Consider the following 12,677-nt stretch of genomic DNA (forward strand, 5'->3'; position numbering starts at 1 on the left):
TGGATCAGGGGTGCCACCGTCCCTCCACCTGTGACAACAGATTCCCTCCTGTGGGTGGCCAGGAGGTTTTAAACCCTTTGCCGCAAGTGGTCCCATGGTGACCTTGTCTGCCAGCACCTGCCAGATGTCCATCTTCCTCCTGTGGCTGGTCCTGCGGTTGCAAGCCCCATGCATCACGGATGTGTCCGTGAGTTCAGCAAGCTCCAGCTCAGCATACTTTGGCTTTCTTATCCAGACCTCAGGGACTCGCGATTTGCCAATCCCAGGCATAGCTGCGCTTCCAGTTCTTGTGAAGGCAGCAGGAAGTGAGGAATTTAAAGTGAATTGAGTTTTCAAAATGACCACCGGTGAGCTTCCTGTTCCTGCACTGATGCCATTTGCAGCGCTGGAAACCAGCGCCAGTGATTCCAGCAGTTTGGGCACCAGTATCGCTATTTCTGGCACAGTTCTGCTGAAAACACTGGTGTGTTGCTGTTGAAGGCAGTAATTCTAGCGTGCCGGTATTAGTTTCCTGCAGGGGTGTGTGTGTGTGTGCACCGGAGGACCTGTAATGTACGGGTAATTCCAGCAGTCAGCCTGCCGGAAACAGTAATACAGGTACACCGGAATTACCAGTATTCTAGCAGGAAAGTTGAAATTAGGGCCATAGTTTCCAAATTAACACTAAGAACAGTAAGATCTTTAAAGAGCACTTGATCTAAACCGTTGCTATTTAGATGTGATGGTTCTAGGGCACATATTTTAGGTTGTGTTTCACCAGGACACGCCCTTCCGGCACCCCCCTCCTCCCACTGTCCATCTCTCCATATACGAAAACTGGCCTGTCTCCTTCAATGATTCCCTCCCCAGCGCCAGAACGTCTCACCATGGTAAGCCCGACGGTTTGGGGTTGTTTGTTCGTCTGATAACTGGCCACAAGAAAACTGGCTGCATGCAAACAATTATCAAAGGAACATACATAAGAAAACGTGCCCGTCTTTTCTGGAGGTGGTGATGAAAAACGTGCCTTACCTTGTAACATATTGACACAATCAAAGCCATTCCCAAGAACCTTGTGTATGAGAGATTTCCCTTGCAGCCCATGGAGCCAGGGTGTTTAGGGGCATCTTTCTGACGTGGGTCCTACTGGCGACTCCCTCAAGCTCACCAAGCACTCTAAGTGGGAGCGACAACAGAGAAGCCCAGGATTGGCTCTCAGGAGGCGAGTGGGGGTTATGATATATGATATGATAGGTTATTTATAATGCGCTTAACACACAGAGGTTTCTAAGAGCGGACCCGGGTATCAAACCTGTGTTGCTCCGTGCCGTCTTGCTTCCAAGGCGTGCACGTTGCCGCTGAGCTATCCTCCCGGGACAAGCACAGAGCACTATCACCAAAATGACCACCATGAGAGAGAGCTTCCACACAATATTATTAAAAATATAATCTTTATCTAAAAACACACCACACTTACAGGGAAGTAAACTGCATAAAAGAAAAATAAAGTGCCACAATGTATATCAGGCGCATAGATCAATTCAAGAAGAGCGATTCAGTTTGAGAAAAGTATCTTCTCTGGAAGGTAAAATGCAGTAATATGTAAAACAAGGGGCCTTTCTAGGTCAGCATTTTAGGGGAGGCCAAGGGAGGTCACTTGTGTGAATAGGTACAGTCTTTAGCAGGACAGGGTTACCTTTAGCAAAATTGTTTCTAAAGAGCTTTTTTGGAGTGCCAGTGAGCAGGGGTGAGAGGTGGTTTGACCAGTCAAGACATAGGAACCCATTGATGAAGAACAAAGCAAAGTAAGTGCCAGTAAAGCCAGAGAGTCGGTAGAGCAATAGAGTGGGACTAAAAAAGCAGTTCTGTGGATGGTGTTTCCCGGAGGCTGTTGCTGTGCACATTGTTTGGCGACTTCCTTAGGCTCCAGCCAAGAAACACTGGTGCAGGATGGATCCCAGGCACTTAGAAGAGGGATTATTGAATACTGAGATACCCATGTTCACATTCCGGGCCACAGGAGTGGTGATCCAGAACAGCTGCAGTCATCCTCTGGCACAGGAGAAGGCTTCTAATGCTGGGGTTGTGGAGAGGAGACCCCGGGAAGAAAGATTATTGAAAACTTGCTGATGGAGTCACAGGAGAGATGTACCAGCCACAGAAGAAAGACTTGGAGGAGAGCTCACCGGTGACAAACAGGATCGAAGGCAGCACAGGACATTGCAGCTTCCCACACAGGTGAGATAGAACCAGGGAGCTTACTTCCTGGGATGAAGAAATTCTCAGGTCGGCTCAGCAAGTCAGATACCTAGCACCCCCTTCTTGTTCAAGCGATGTATGCATGGCCAAAACAATCAGGGAGACAATGGGCCTCATTCTAAGTTTGGCGGTAGCCATGCCAGATGAGGAATTACCGGGGGTATACCGACTTTGCCAGACCTGGTAATTCCTACATTGCTGGCTGCCGGTGCCTGTCAGTCCCCGTTCCCCTTTGAGCCCCATAGGGCTCAATGGGAATGGGGATGCCTGTAGCACCGGCACGGTTCATTACCGTGCCGGTGCTACAGGCTTGCTGTGCTTGTGTGTGCCGGTAAGCTAACCAGTACCGTAGTTCTTAGACCGGCAGACTCGTAATGATGTCAATGGCTTTGAGCAGGATGTCACCACTGGATCTTAGGCAAGGAGCTCTGCTGTGGGTTTCTTAAGTAGAGCTGCAATAGAATGAAGGTGCAGCACTTTGATCCTTCTTCGAGCAGCAGGCCTCCCAGAGTGCAGGTAGAGCTCCATCTATAGACAAGGTGATAGGTAATGAGGACAGCTTTTATCCTCCCACGGGAGGCAATGAGAAGCACAGCACCCGTCACACACAAAGCATACATTCAAAAACTGGAATGTCTTAGCCATTTTTCCAAGCACACCCATGCAAACCAACACTCACACAAAAAAGAGAATCCACACTTTGCCAGACAGACTTCTGCATATGCCAACCAGAACTGGTTTCGGGCCAACTACAGCCCCCAATCATGGGATACAAGGATCCTGTAGTCAAAGGGGCTATTGTTTGTTGTTTAACAAAAATCATAATGAGCAGTGCTGTGGGGATATTATGGACACTTCTGTAGGTTGGGAGGAAGAGGTCATTGTTTTTGTTTTCATTCATTTTATTTACTTATTTATATACAGGAGGAACAATGCTTTTTGATCACAAAAGAACATAACAGATGAGAAATCAGATTTGACTGGAAGCAGTGAGCTCCTTACAATGAGGTGAGTTGTAGGAGCATTCCAACCAGGTTGTGGAGGGGAGTAAACAGAGCAGTCACCAGGGACAATGCATGTGTATACTTACATAGATTAAGGACAACCAACATTGGACATTTTTAAGTTATGTTATGTTGATCAATACCACACACCACTACCACCCAACGGCAGTCTCCTGACACTCAAGTGCAGGTAGGCGGTACGGCCAGCTGTGCTCTGAAATCCGACCATGATGGGGGAAGTGCTAGAGTGCAGGAAGAGGAAGTGAGGGACAGAGGCAGGTTAGAGGTGAGGGAAAAATGTTAGCTTGTTAGCAGATGAGAGGTAGGTTGAGAGGATAACTCAGAGGTAAGTGTGAGGGGTCAGAAATGTAAGCTTACTGCTGACCCAGTGGCTTCGACTTGGCTCTGACTCTTGGACCACCTTTGAATTTCTCTGCTGGACTGCTTGTGGATTACCCAGCTGACTCTGCTGACCCAGTGGCTTGGACTTGGCTCTGACTCTTGGACCGCCTTTGAATTTCGCTGATGTTTTTGGTTAAATGTGTTTTTTGAACTTTGCTCTACGCCCTGGATTGCTTACCATTTTATTAACTCAAATGGTTTGATAAACGCCTCACTATCCCTAACCTGACGAGGATTTCCCTGCCTAAAATAAACTAATGGAAACCCTCCAACAAAACCATTCTATCCCTCACACTTGAACATACGTAACTTAACAAGGCAATATATAGCAGTTCATCAGCAACAAATATAATAGTTAAATTCACATCATAACAAATGTTTCTCCTTCTAATCTGGGTGAATTCCCCTTTCTCAGATTCAAGCAGAAGTTTGACAAGCAGATCCAAAAAAGGTTAGGAAAATCCTGTCTCCTAACAAATTTCCAGTTACGTTCTCCTTTTGGCTCCAACTTGATAAGAAAGTGACACAGGAGCGATTTTCACACTCTCTGCAGGTTATGCTCCACTCCCTCTGAATGTGCTCTTCCAGAAGGGCAGCCTTCCTGCCACTCTGGTTCCTCCCCTTCCACACTAATCAATTGCTGATAAGGATTCTGTTTCACTTTCACACTTCTCCGGCTTTGGCAATGTGGGGTTTTAGGACCTCCTTTTCATATGACAATAGTTTTTACCAACATTGAAATTCTCAACGTCCTTCCTTTGGCTTGGGCAATTCAGATTCTTTCTGAATTGACTAGGAATAGTCCTCTTTTGGCTTTGGCAATGATGCTTTGTGTTTTATTCTATGGATATTGCACTTTCTTGTTGCTGGTTCCTATTATGGCTCACAATGTCATAATCACTCTTTTCTCGTATGATAATCAAGTTTTTTTTTGCTGTCTGCACCTTTTTAAATCAACTTGGTTCACAACAGAAGAATGCTTTACATTATTTCAGTATTCAAAATGATTCTTCCTCTTTAATGTTACTGTGTGCATCTTGTTTCTGGAGTTCAAATCCCTGGACTTGGCCAGCGGGCTATTACAGAACACTCTGGTGTCATAATGTAACAGTGAACTCACCAGGACTAGCGTGCTTGTCTGTTTGCCTCATTGTCTCCAGGTCTTTTGCTTCCCTGCGCGGCACAGCAATGTCCCCTTTGCGGCTTCCTCCTAGCCCGCATCTGCCAACCTCAGAGCTCTCCTGGCTCCCACTGCTTACCGGCACTCGTCTGCCACCAGTGCTCATCTGACAGAGGGAAAAACTGCTAAATGGTGTGCTTTCCGCTGCACGACCTCGACATTTGAAAACTCGACCAAAGGATCAGCATTCAAATGACACCACAGTGGTCCTGGCATCTCAACTCACATACAACTGCTGCTACATGGAGGTGGAAAAACAACCCCACCTTCTGCTACTGCTCTCATCCACCTTCTTCCTTATGGACTGCACATGAGGGGGCTTTTAATGCCTCCCAGTCTCAGTAGTGGGTCATTTTTCCTAATTGACTGCAACTTGCAGTCTTATGCCTCCGCAGTCCTCTTCTTCGTCCCAGTATTTTGGGAATTATAAGGCTTAAAGCCCACAACGTCAAATTCAGCTTTTTTCAATGAATTCATAATCACCAGTTTCATTACTCTCCCCAAAGGAGTACCATGAGGATTGCATGAGGTATTTGGCTTTACAGAAAAATTGTTTTTCTCAGAGTATATATTGGTAACATTTAAAGAGTCCTCTTCCTTATTTCTCAGGGACTCATAGGGCTTTTCATTTCTATCAATGTCAGTAACTTTAAAATGGTTTTCTTCCTACTAATACATGATGGATTATAACTGTCTCCATTCCCGTTCTGACAGTCAGTTTGAGAAAATAAAAGCTCTCTGACAGCAAGCAATTACATATTTTGGCGGCAGGAGTATTCTCTTCCTTGAGGAAGACTAATCCTGTGAAATCCTCTTGTTCCCCTGGGGAACTTCGCCTCCCAGTGATGCTCTGGGCTAATACCACCCCCAGGGTGAAGAAGCAAATGCCTTTCTCAGGACACCTGGGAGGAGATTTTGTGAGGACTCTGCAGGATTCATCACATGAGGAGGTAGGCTTTTAGTTTGCTTTCGAACAAACCCATGTGGACAGTTTCTCAGATGTCATGGGGAAGAGAATTCCATGCAAATGGAGCAAGAAAAGAGAGGGAAGCAAAAGGAAGCAAAAGGTGGGTGAGGAGGATAGTTCAGGGCTACGTGCTTGTCTTGGAAGCAAGACGACATGAAGCACCACAGGTTCGATCCTTAAGTCCGCACTGACATGAAGCACCACAGGTTCGATCCTTAAGTCCGCACTTAGAAACCTCTGGGTATTAAGCGGGTTATAAATAATCTATCATATCATATCAAGGGTAGTCAAGGATGCACAACAGAGATCACGAGAAGGTTTGTAGAGTTGGATAGATACAGTGTTGCTTTACTGTGAATAGATTTGTGAACCAGGTAAAGACATTTAAATTTGGACCTGTTTTGCATCATCAGCCATACAGCCTGGTGGCGGTATTAAGAAGTAGGTGTGAAGTAAAGGAGTTCAAAGAGAGTCCTGTTAGCAAAGGTAACAATCTTGTCGAGTGGACAGAAAGTTTAGTTGTGGTGACCCAACAGGATGTGCTGGCACAGTTGATCACTTTAGAGACGGCAAGAGTGGTTAAGAGATGCTTGGCGGTGTTGAAAGGAAGGAGTTGCCCAATTTCCCTAATTTTTAGGAAGTTCAGGCACGCTGTTGTTCCAGTTTTAGAGATGAAAGAAGAGAAGGTGTGAGAAGGGTCATAGATGATGCAGAGGTTTCTAGCTGAAGAAGAGTAGGGGAGAGTGTCAGGTGGGAACTAGATAGAAGGAGGAAGAGATGAGAGAGAGCTTTTAACAGGGAAGAAGATCACCTCTCTTTTGGTAGAGTTTAACATCAAACAGTGCAAAGCCATCCATTATTTAATGGCAGGGAGACCGTTTGAAATGTTCGGAGACCAGAGGAAAGTCCAGGAAAAGAGAAGAAAGTTTTAGTGTCGTCCGCAAAGAGTTGGTACGAAAACCCAAAGGAGCAGATAAGTGCCACAAGAGATGAGGTGTAGCGTGTAAAGAGGAGCGGACACAATAGCCTTGTGGAACACCAACCGTTAGAGGAGTGAGTTGAGAGGTGTTGTTGCTCCACGACACAGAATTGGTGAGGTGCAAGGTTGGGTTCAATCCAGGCAAGAGCTTGATCGCAAATCCCAAGAAGAAAGAGAAGTAAGGAGATCAGACTGATCAGCGGTGTCAAAGGCAGCAGAGAGGTCAAGGAGAATTAGGATAGATAAGTTGGCATGCTTTGCAGAGATGATGTAGTTCGACACATATACAAGATGTTACTCACCCCCTTGCAGACTGGCTGGGGCGTTGAGTAGAATTAGCCACTTAGGAACGGAACCTTCAGTCACTGCTGAGTAAGTGCCAACAGGGAGGCAACTCAGACCGGACCACCTCAATTGAGGTAGCTATTTCTGGTGACACACCAACCTGCTGTATCCCTAATGGATTAGCCCAAAGAGCGGGAAAGCCACACCGCCAAACCAAGCTGCAAAGAAAAAAAAACAACAATGTTATACCTGAATGGCTTTGATAACTGGTCTCTAGAGGAGAGGTAAATACCTGAAAGGTGTTAGCAGCTAGGTCTAAGATGAAGGTCTGGAAAGAAAGAACAGAAAGACTTAGCTATAACGAATAATCAAAAAATAAGAAAGAAATGAAAGAATAGGATAAGTCTCACCCCTCTGGTTGTTAAAGGGACGTCGAAGAGTACCTGACAACAACGGGATAAAATAACAAACAGGGTAGTTAGTACAGGGTATCTCCCCGGGCAACATGAGGGTCGCAACTAGGTCAGGGTTGGTGCAAGGAAGAATTCAGCGCAGCGTCCAGCTTGCACGGGTAATCTAAACCACAGTGAGAGAATGACAGTCAAAGGTGACAGTACGAAGAGGAGGGGGTCCGGTTGGTATTCCTAAGCTTCTATGGTTTCTGAGGGAAATGGCAAGGGTAAAACCACATCTTAAATGATTAATTCTTACCAGAGGAAATGCTGATGTCCATGTCTCTGGGCAAGCACCAGGCGTATCGTGGATGTTATTGGCTGCTAGGTGACTCTCTCTGTGTTTTGGGCGGAGTTCTTGCCGCACGAACATACAGGAAAATGCAGGCTGCACAGTGGGATTCAGAGAGAGCCGTCCTGGATAGATTTCAGAGGTGTCCGCCACGAGCAGCAGGAAAAACAGAATGATTCGGTCCAAGATCAGGATCGAGCAGGTAGGTTCAAACAAAACAGTCGAGGGGCGCGCAGATAGTGTTGTCCAAATACAATTCCAAAGTCGAGCAGGAGAGAATCAAAATACAAGGATCGCAAGGGACTGAGAGAACGCTAATTAGAAGCGTCGAGCCTTGGAAGGAAATGCGTGACCCAGACACGTGCGTCAGCTTGCCGCAACGTGACTGTGTCAGGTGATGTGAGAAATGATGAATAGACCTGCATCTTGGTTTCCCCAGCAACCGCCAATGCTGCTAGAACGGGGAAAATAAGGAATGTACCCGATTCTTAAGACGGCAAGGCCGATGTGAGTTAGAGCGAACTGATCGTGGCTGGAGTGCAGGTATAACAGCATCCACCCCCAAAGAGAGCGGCAACCCCCTGGACGTGTGGAAGGCCCGCAACAGAGCAAGTGAGTGAATGTTACTCAAAGGTTCCCAAGTCCGCTCCTCCGGCCCATAACCCTTCCTAACGACCAAATAGAACAAGGACCCCCTAGAGACCTTGACGTCCAATATACGGGCCACCTCAAATTCTTCCTCCCCATCAACCAGAATAGGAGCAGGCCGGGCCTGGAGATGGGTGCCAGGTGGGCAGGGTTTGAGCAGGGACACATGAAAAACCAGGTGAACACGCCAGGATGCAGGCAAGGACAATCACACAGCCACCGGATTAATCACTGCATAAACCTTGTAAGGACCCATGAAACAGGGCAACAAAGCCTTCTTGCCATGGATGTGCAAATGGCACGTAGACAACAACACAGACATACCCACCTGATAGACGGGAGCCGGTGCACGGTGAGTATCCGCAAACTTCTTGGCCCGCACTTGAGCCCGTAACAAGTGAGAACGCACATCCCAATGCAGCTGGTCCATGTCCCGAATACAAGCCAGGGCTGCCGGATTATTCACAGGCAGCGTCAGGTCCAGCGGGAGAGAGCGTGGATGGAAACCATACAGGGCATAGAATGGAGAGACTTTCGTAGTAGAATGCATGGAGTTGTTATAAGCGAACTCAGCTTGAAGTAAATTGGACAACCAAGTAACCTGGTACTGAAGGCACAGACAATGCAGATATTGCTCCATAGTAGAATTTGTACGTGCCGTCAAGCCATCGGTTTGCGGGTGGTATGATGAAGAGTACCTGCCGTCCACTCGCAAGGAAGCAGTGAGGGACCGCCAAATACGAGCGGTAAACTGGGACCCTCTGTCGGAAATCAAAACCGAGGGTAACCCAAAACGCCTAAAGATATTGGACAGAAACAGCTTGACCAGAGCTGGAGCAGTCGGGATGCCCACACAGGGAATGAACACTGCGTATTTGGTGAAATAATCAATCACAACAAGGATGGTGTCAAAACCCTTGATGGTCGGTAATTTGACTACAAAATCCATGGCCACCATTTGCCAAGGCTTGTAGGGGACAGGAAGAGGATGTAGTAAACCCACAGGTTTAGACCGAGATGGCTTACATTGAGCATAGATGGAGCAAGCAGCCAAATGGTCTATAACGTCTCGGGTCATGGTGGGCATAGTCTTTTGTTGGCCTGGATGTGCAGCCACAGCAGAATCGTGAGCCCATTGAAGAGCGAGCATACGAGCTGGACTGGGTGGTATATAGATTCTACCTTGGAAATAAGGCAAACCGTGGAGGACTTTGAGTTCTTGATCAATGATGGTTGCTGAATTAAGCCGGACCCATTCTTCCAACAGGGCCCTCAAAGATGGTTGCACTGAACAACCACAAACCACGTTATCTCGAAACAACGGAATTGGTTTGCCAACTGGTGAAACACCAGTATGCAAACGGGACAATGCGTCCACAGCAACTTGGAGACGCGCAGGTCGATATGTGATCGTGAAATGGAACTGCGAAAAGAATAGGTGCCATTGTGCCTGTCACGCAGTCAGACAATTCATGGACGTGAAAGCTAATAGGCTTCTGTGATCAGAATATACAGTGACCATATGGTTAGCCCCCAACAAATGGTGTCTCCATTCCACAAATGCCTCCTTAATGGCTAGCAGTTCCCTTTCTGTTATTGTGTAATTTCGTTCATATGCAGTAAGCTTTCTCGAAAAGAAGGCGACTGGATGTATGTCACCGGGTTGCGGACAGGCCAGGGACAAGACAGCATTGACAGCAAAGCCTGAGGCATCCGCCTCAACAAAATAAGGCAGGTCTGGATTAGGGTGCTGGAGAACAGGCGCCGAAGTGAAAGCGGCTTTTAGCCCCTCAAAAGCCTGCTGGGCTTTATCCGACCACACGAAAGGGACTTTTGCGCTGGTCAGGGCCGTAAGAGGAGCCGCAAGAGAAGAAAAGGAGTGGATAAAGCGCCGGTAAAAAATAGCAAATCATAAAAAGGATTGTAAAGTCTTGACCGAAGTCGGAATCGGCCATTGCAATACTGCCTTGATTTTAGAGGAACTCATCCGAATACACTGACTGGTGAGATCGAACCCCAGGAATTCAACTTCAGAGGAGTGAAACACGCACTTTTCAAGTTTAACGAAAAGCTGGTTCTCCCGGAGTCATTGGAGCACCGTAGCGACATGTTGTATATGTTCCATAAAAGATGGTGAATAGTCATCCAAATATATCACCACAAACTGATCAAGGATATCATGAAATATGTCATTCATAAATGCTTGGAATGTAGCTGGAGCGTTGCAAAGACCGAAGGGCATTACAAGGTACTCGTAGAGAACAAACCGGGTTTTGAAAGCGGTCTTCCATTCATCAGCACTTCGTACTAAACTGTACGCCCCACGTAAGTCCAATTTGGTGAAAGTTTTGGACCGTCCCAGTTGATCAAGCAGAACCGATATCAATGGAAGAGGATATTGATTCTTGACGGTCACAGAGTTACGGCCCCTGTAATCAATACAAGGCCTAAGGTCCCCCTCTTTTTTTGGCACAAAGAACAGCGGTGGGGCAGCTGGGGAAGTAGATGGGCGAATGAACCCCATGGACAATGCCTTGTCCAAGTGCTCTTAAGCACCTTATCTTCTTTAAGAGACAATGAATAGACTCTGCCCGATGGTATCTTAGCCCCCGGAATCAGTTCGATAGGGCAATCGTAAATGTGATGAGTGGGAAGTGTTTCTGCCATTTTCTTATCGAAAACATCGGAAAAGGAAGAATATTCCAGAGGGATCCTTGTAGGAGGATCGACCAATAGAGCCCCAATGGATCCCGAGAACGTAGCCAGTAGTTGACTCAGAGAAGTGGAGACAACTTCATGACCGGTGATACATTGTCCATTACAGAACGTGGATGCAAACTGAAGAGTACTCAGTGCCCAATCGATATGGGGGTTGTGCAATTGCAACCATGGCATCCCCAAAATAACTCAATATGCCGGGGCCTTGATAACATCAAAAACAATCTCCTCAATATGACTATCCACCGTATTCATAATCAAGGGCTTGGTATGCTGAACAACCAGTCCAGAAACCAAAGCAGATCCGTCCACCGCACTGACCGACTCGGTTGTGGTTTAACCACGAGGGTCACTCCACAAGATTTGGCATAGTCCTGGTCAATGTAATTACCCGTGGCTCCGGAATCAATGATCACAGAGGCAGAAAAGGACAAGCCTGAAGCGCTAGAAAAAGCTACTCCTAGATGGAACAGTGACGGAGGACTGGCTATAATTGAGTCCAAAGCAGATTTTCCCGACCAAGGGACTCTTATCTATTGTCGGGACCTGATGTTTCCCGCCTTTTTCTTGGGTCTCTTAGTACAATCTGGTAGCAAATGATCGGCTGAGCCACAATACATACATAGATTGTTTTTTCTGTGATGTTCCCTTTGTGCGGGGTCAGAGGACCCCTGATAGTCCTGATCTGCATGGGTTCAGGAGTGGAAGAAGGAGGAGGAGTAGCGTGGATGTTACTGGCCACTAGGTGACTCTCTCCGTGTTTTGGGAGGAGTTCTTGCTGCAAGAACGTACAGGAAAATGCAGGCTGCATAGTGGGGATTCAGAGAGAGCCGTCCCGGATAGATTTCAAGAGGCGTCCGCCGTGGGCAGCGGGAAAAATAGAACGATTCGGTCCAAGATCAGGATCGAGCAGGTAGGTTCAAACAAAACAGTCGAGGGGCGCGCAGATAGCATTGTACAAATACAATTCCGAAGTCGAGCAGGAGAGAATCAAAACCAAGGATCGCAAGGGACTGAGAGAACGCTAATAAGAAGCGCCGAGCCTTGGATCACGTGACCTTTTATGTTTACACACACGCGCGTCGGCTTGCCACAGCGTGACTGTGTCAGGTGATGTGAGAAATGACGAATAGACCTGCAGCTTGGTTTCCCCAGCAACCGCCAACGCTGCCAGAGTGGGGAAAACAAGGAATGCACCCGATTCTTAAGACAGCAAGGCCGATGTGAGCTAGAGCAAACGGATCGTGGCTGGAGCGCAGGTAGAGAGACAGGAGCAGAAATCTGCTTGTAGGGGGTATCAAAGGTTATGTATGTCTGAGGAATTGGTAAAACGGTTGATGACACCGCTTTCAAGCACTTTAGAGTAGTGCGGAAAAATAGACACATGGCGAAAGTTAACCAGTAAATTCGGGTCAGTCACTTGCTTTTTAGGAGTCAGATGACCGTGGCTGTTTTGAAAACACAGGGAAAGCAAGCAGAGTGGAAGTACAGGGTAAAGATTTCAGTGAGGTG

This window comes from Ambystoma mexicanum, chromosome 5q (assembly GCF_040938575.1).
Source record: "Ambystoma mexicanum isolate Mex_15411 chromosome 5q, UKY_AmexF1_1, whole genome shotgun sequence".
In the NCBI taxonomy this organism is placed as follows: Eukaryota; Metazoa; Chordata; class Amphibia; order Caudata; family Ambystomatidae; genus Ambystoma; species Ambystoma mexicanum.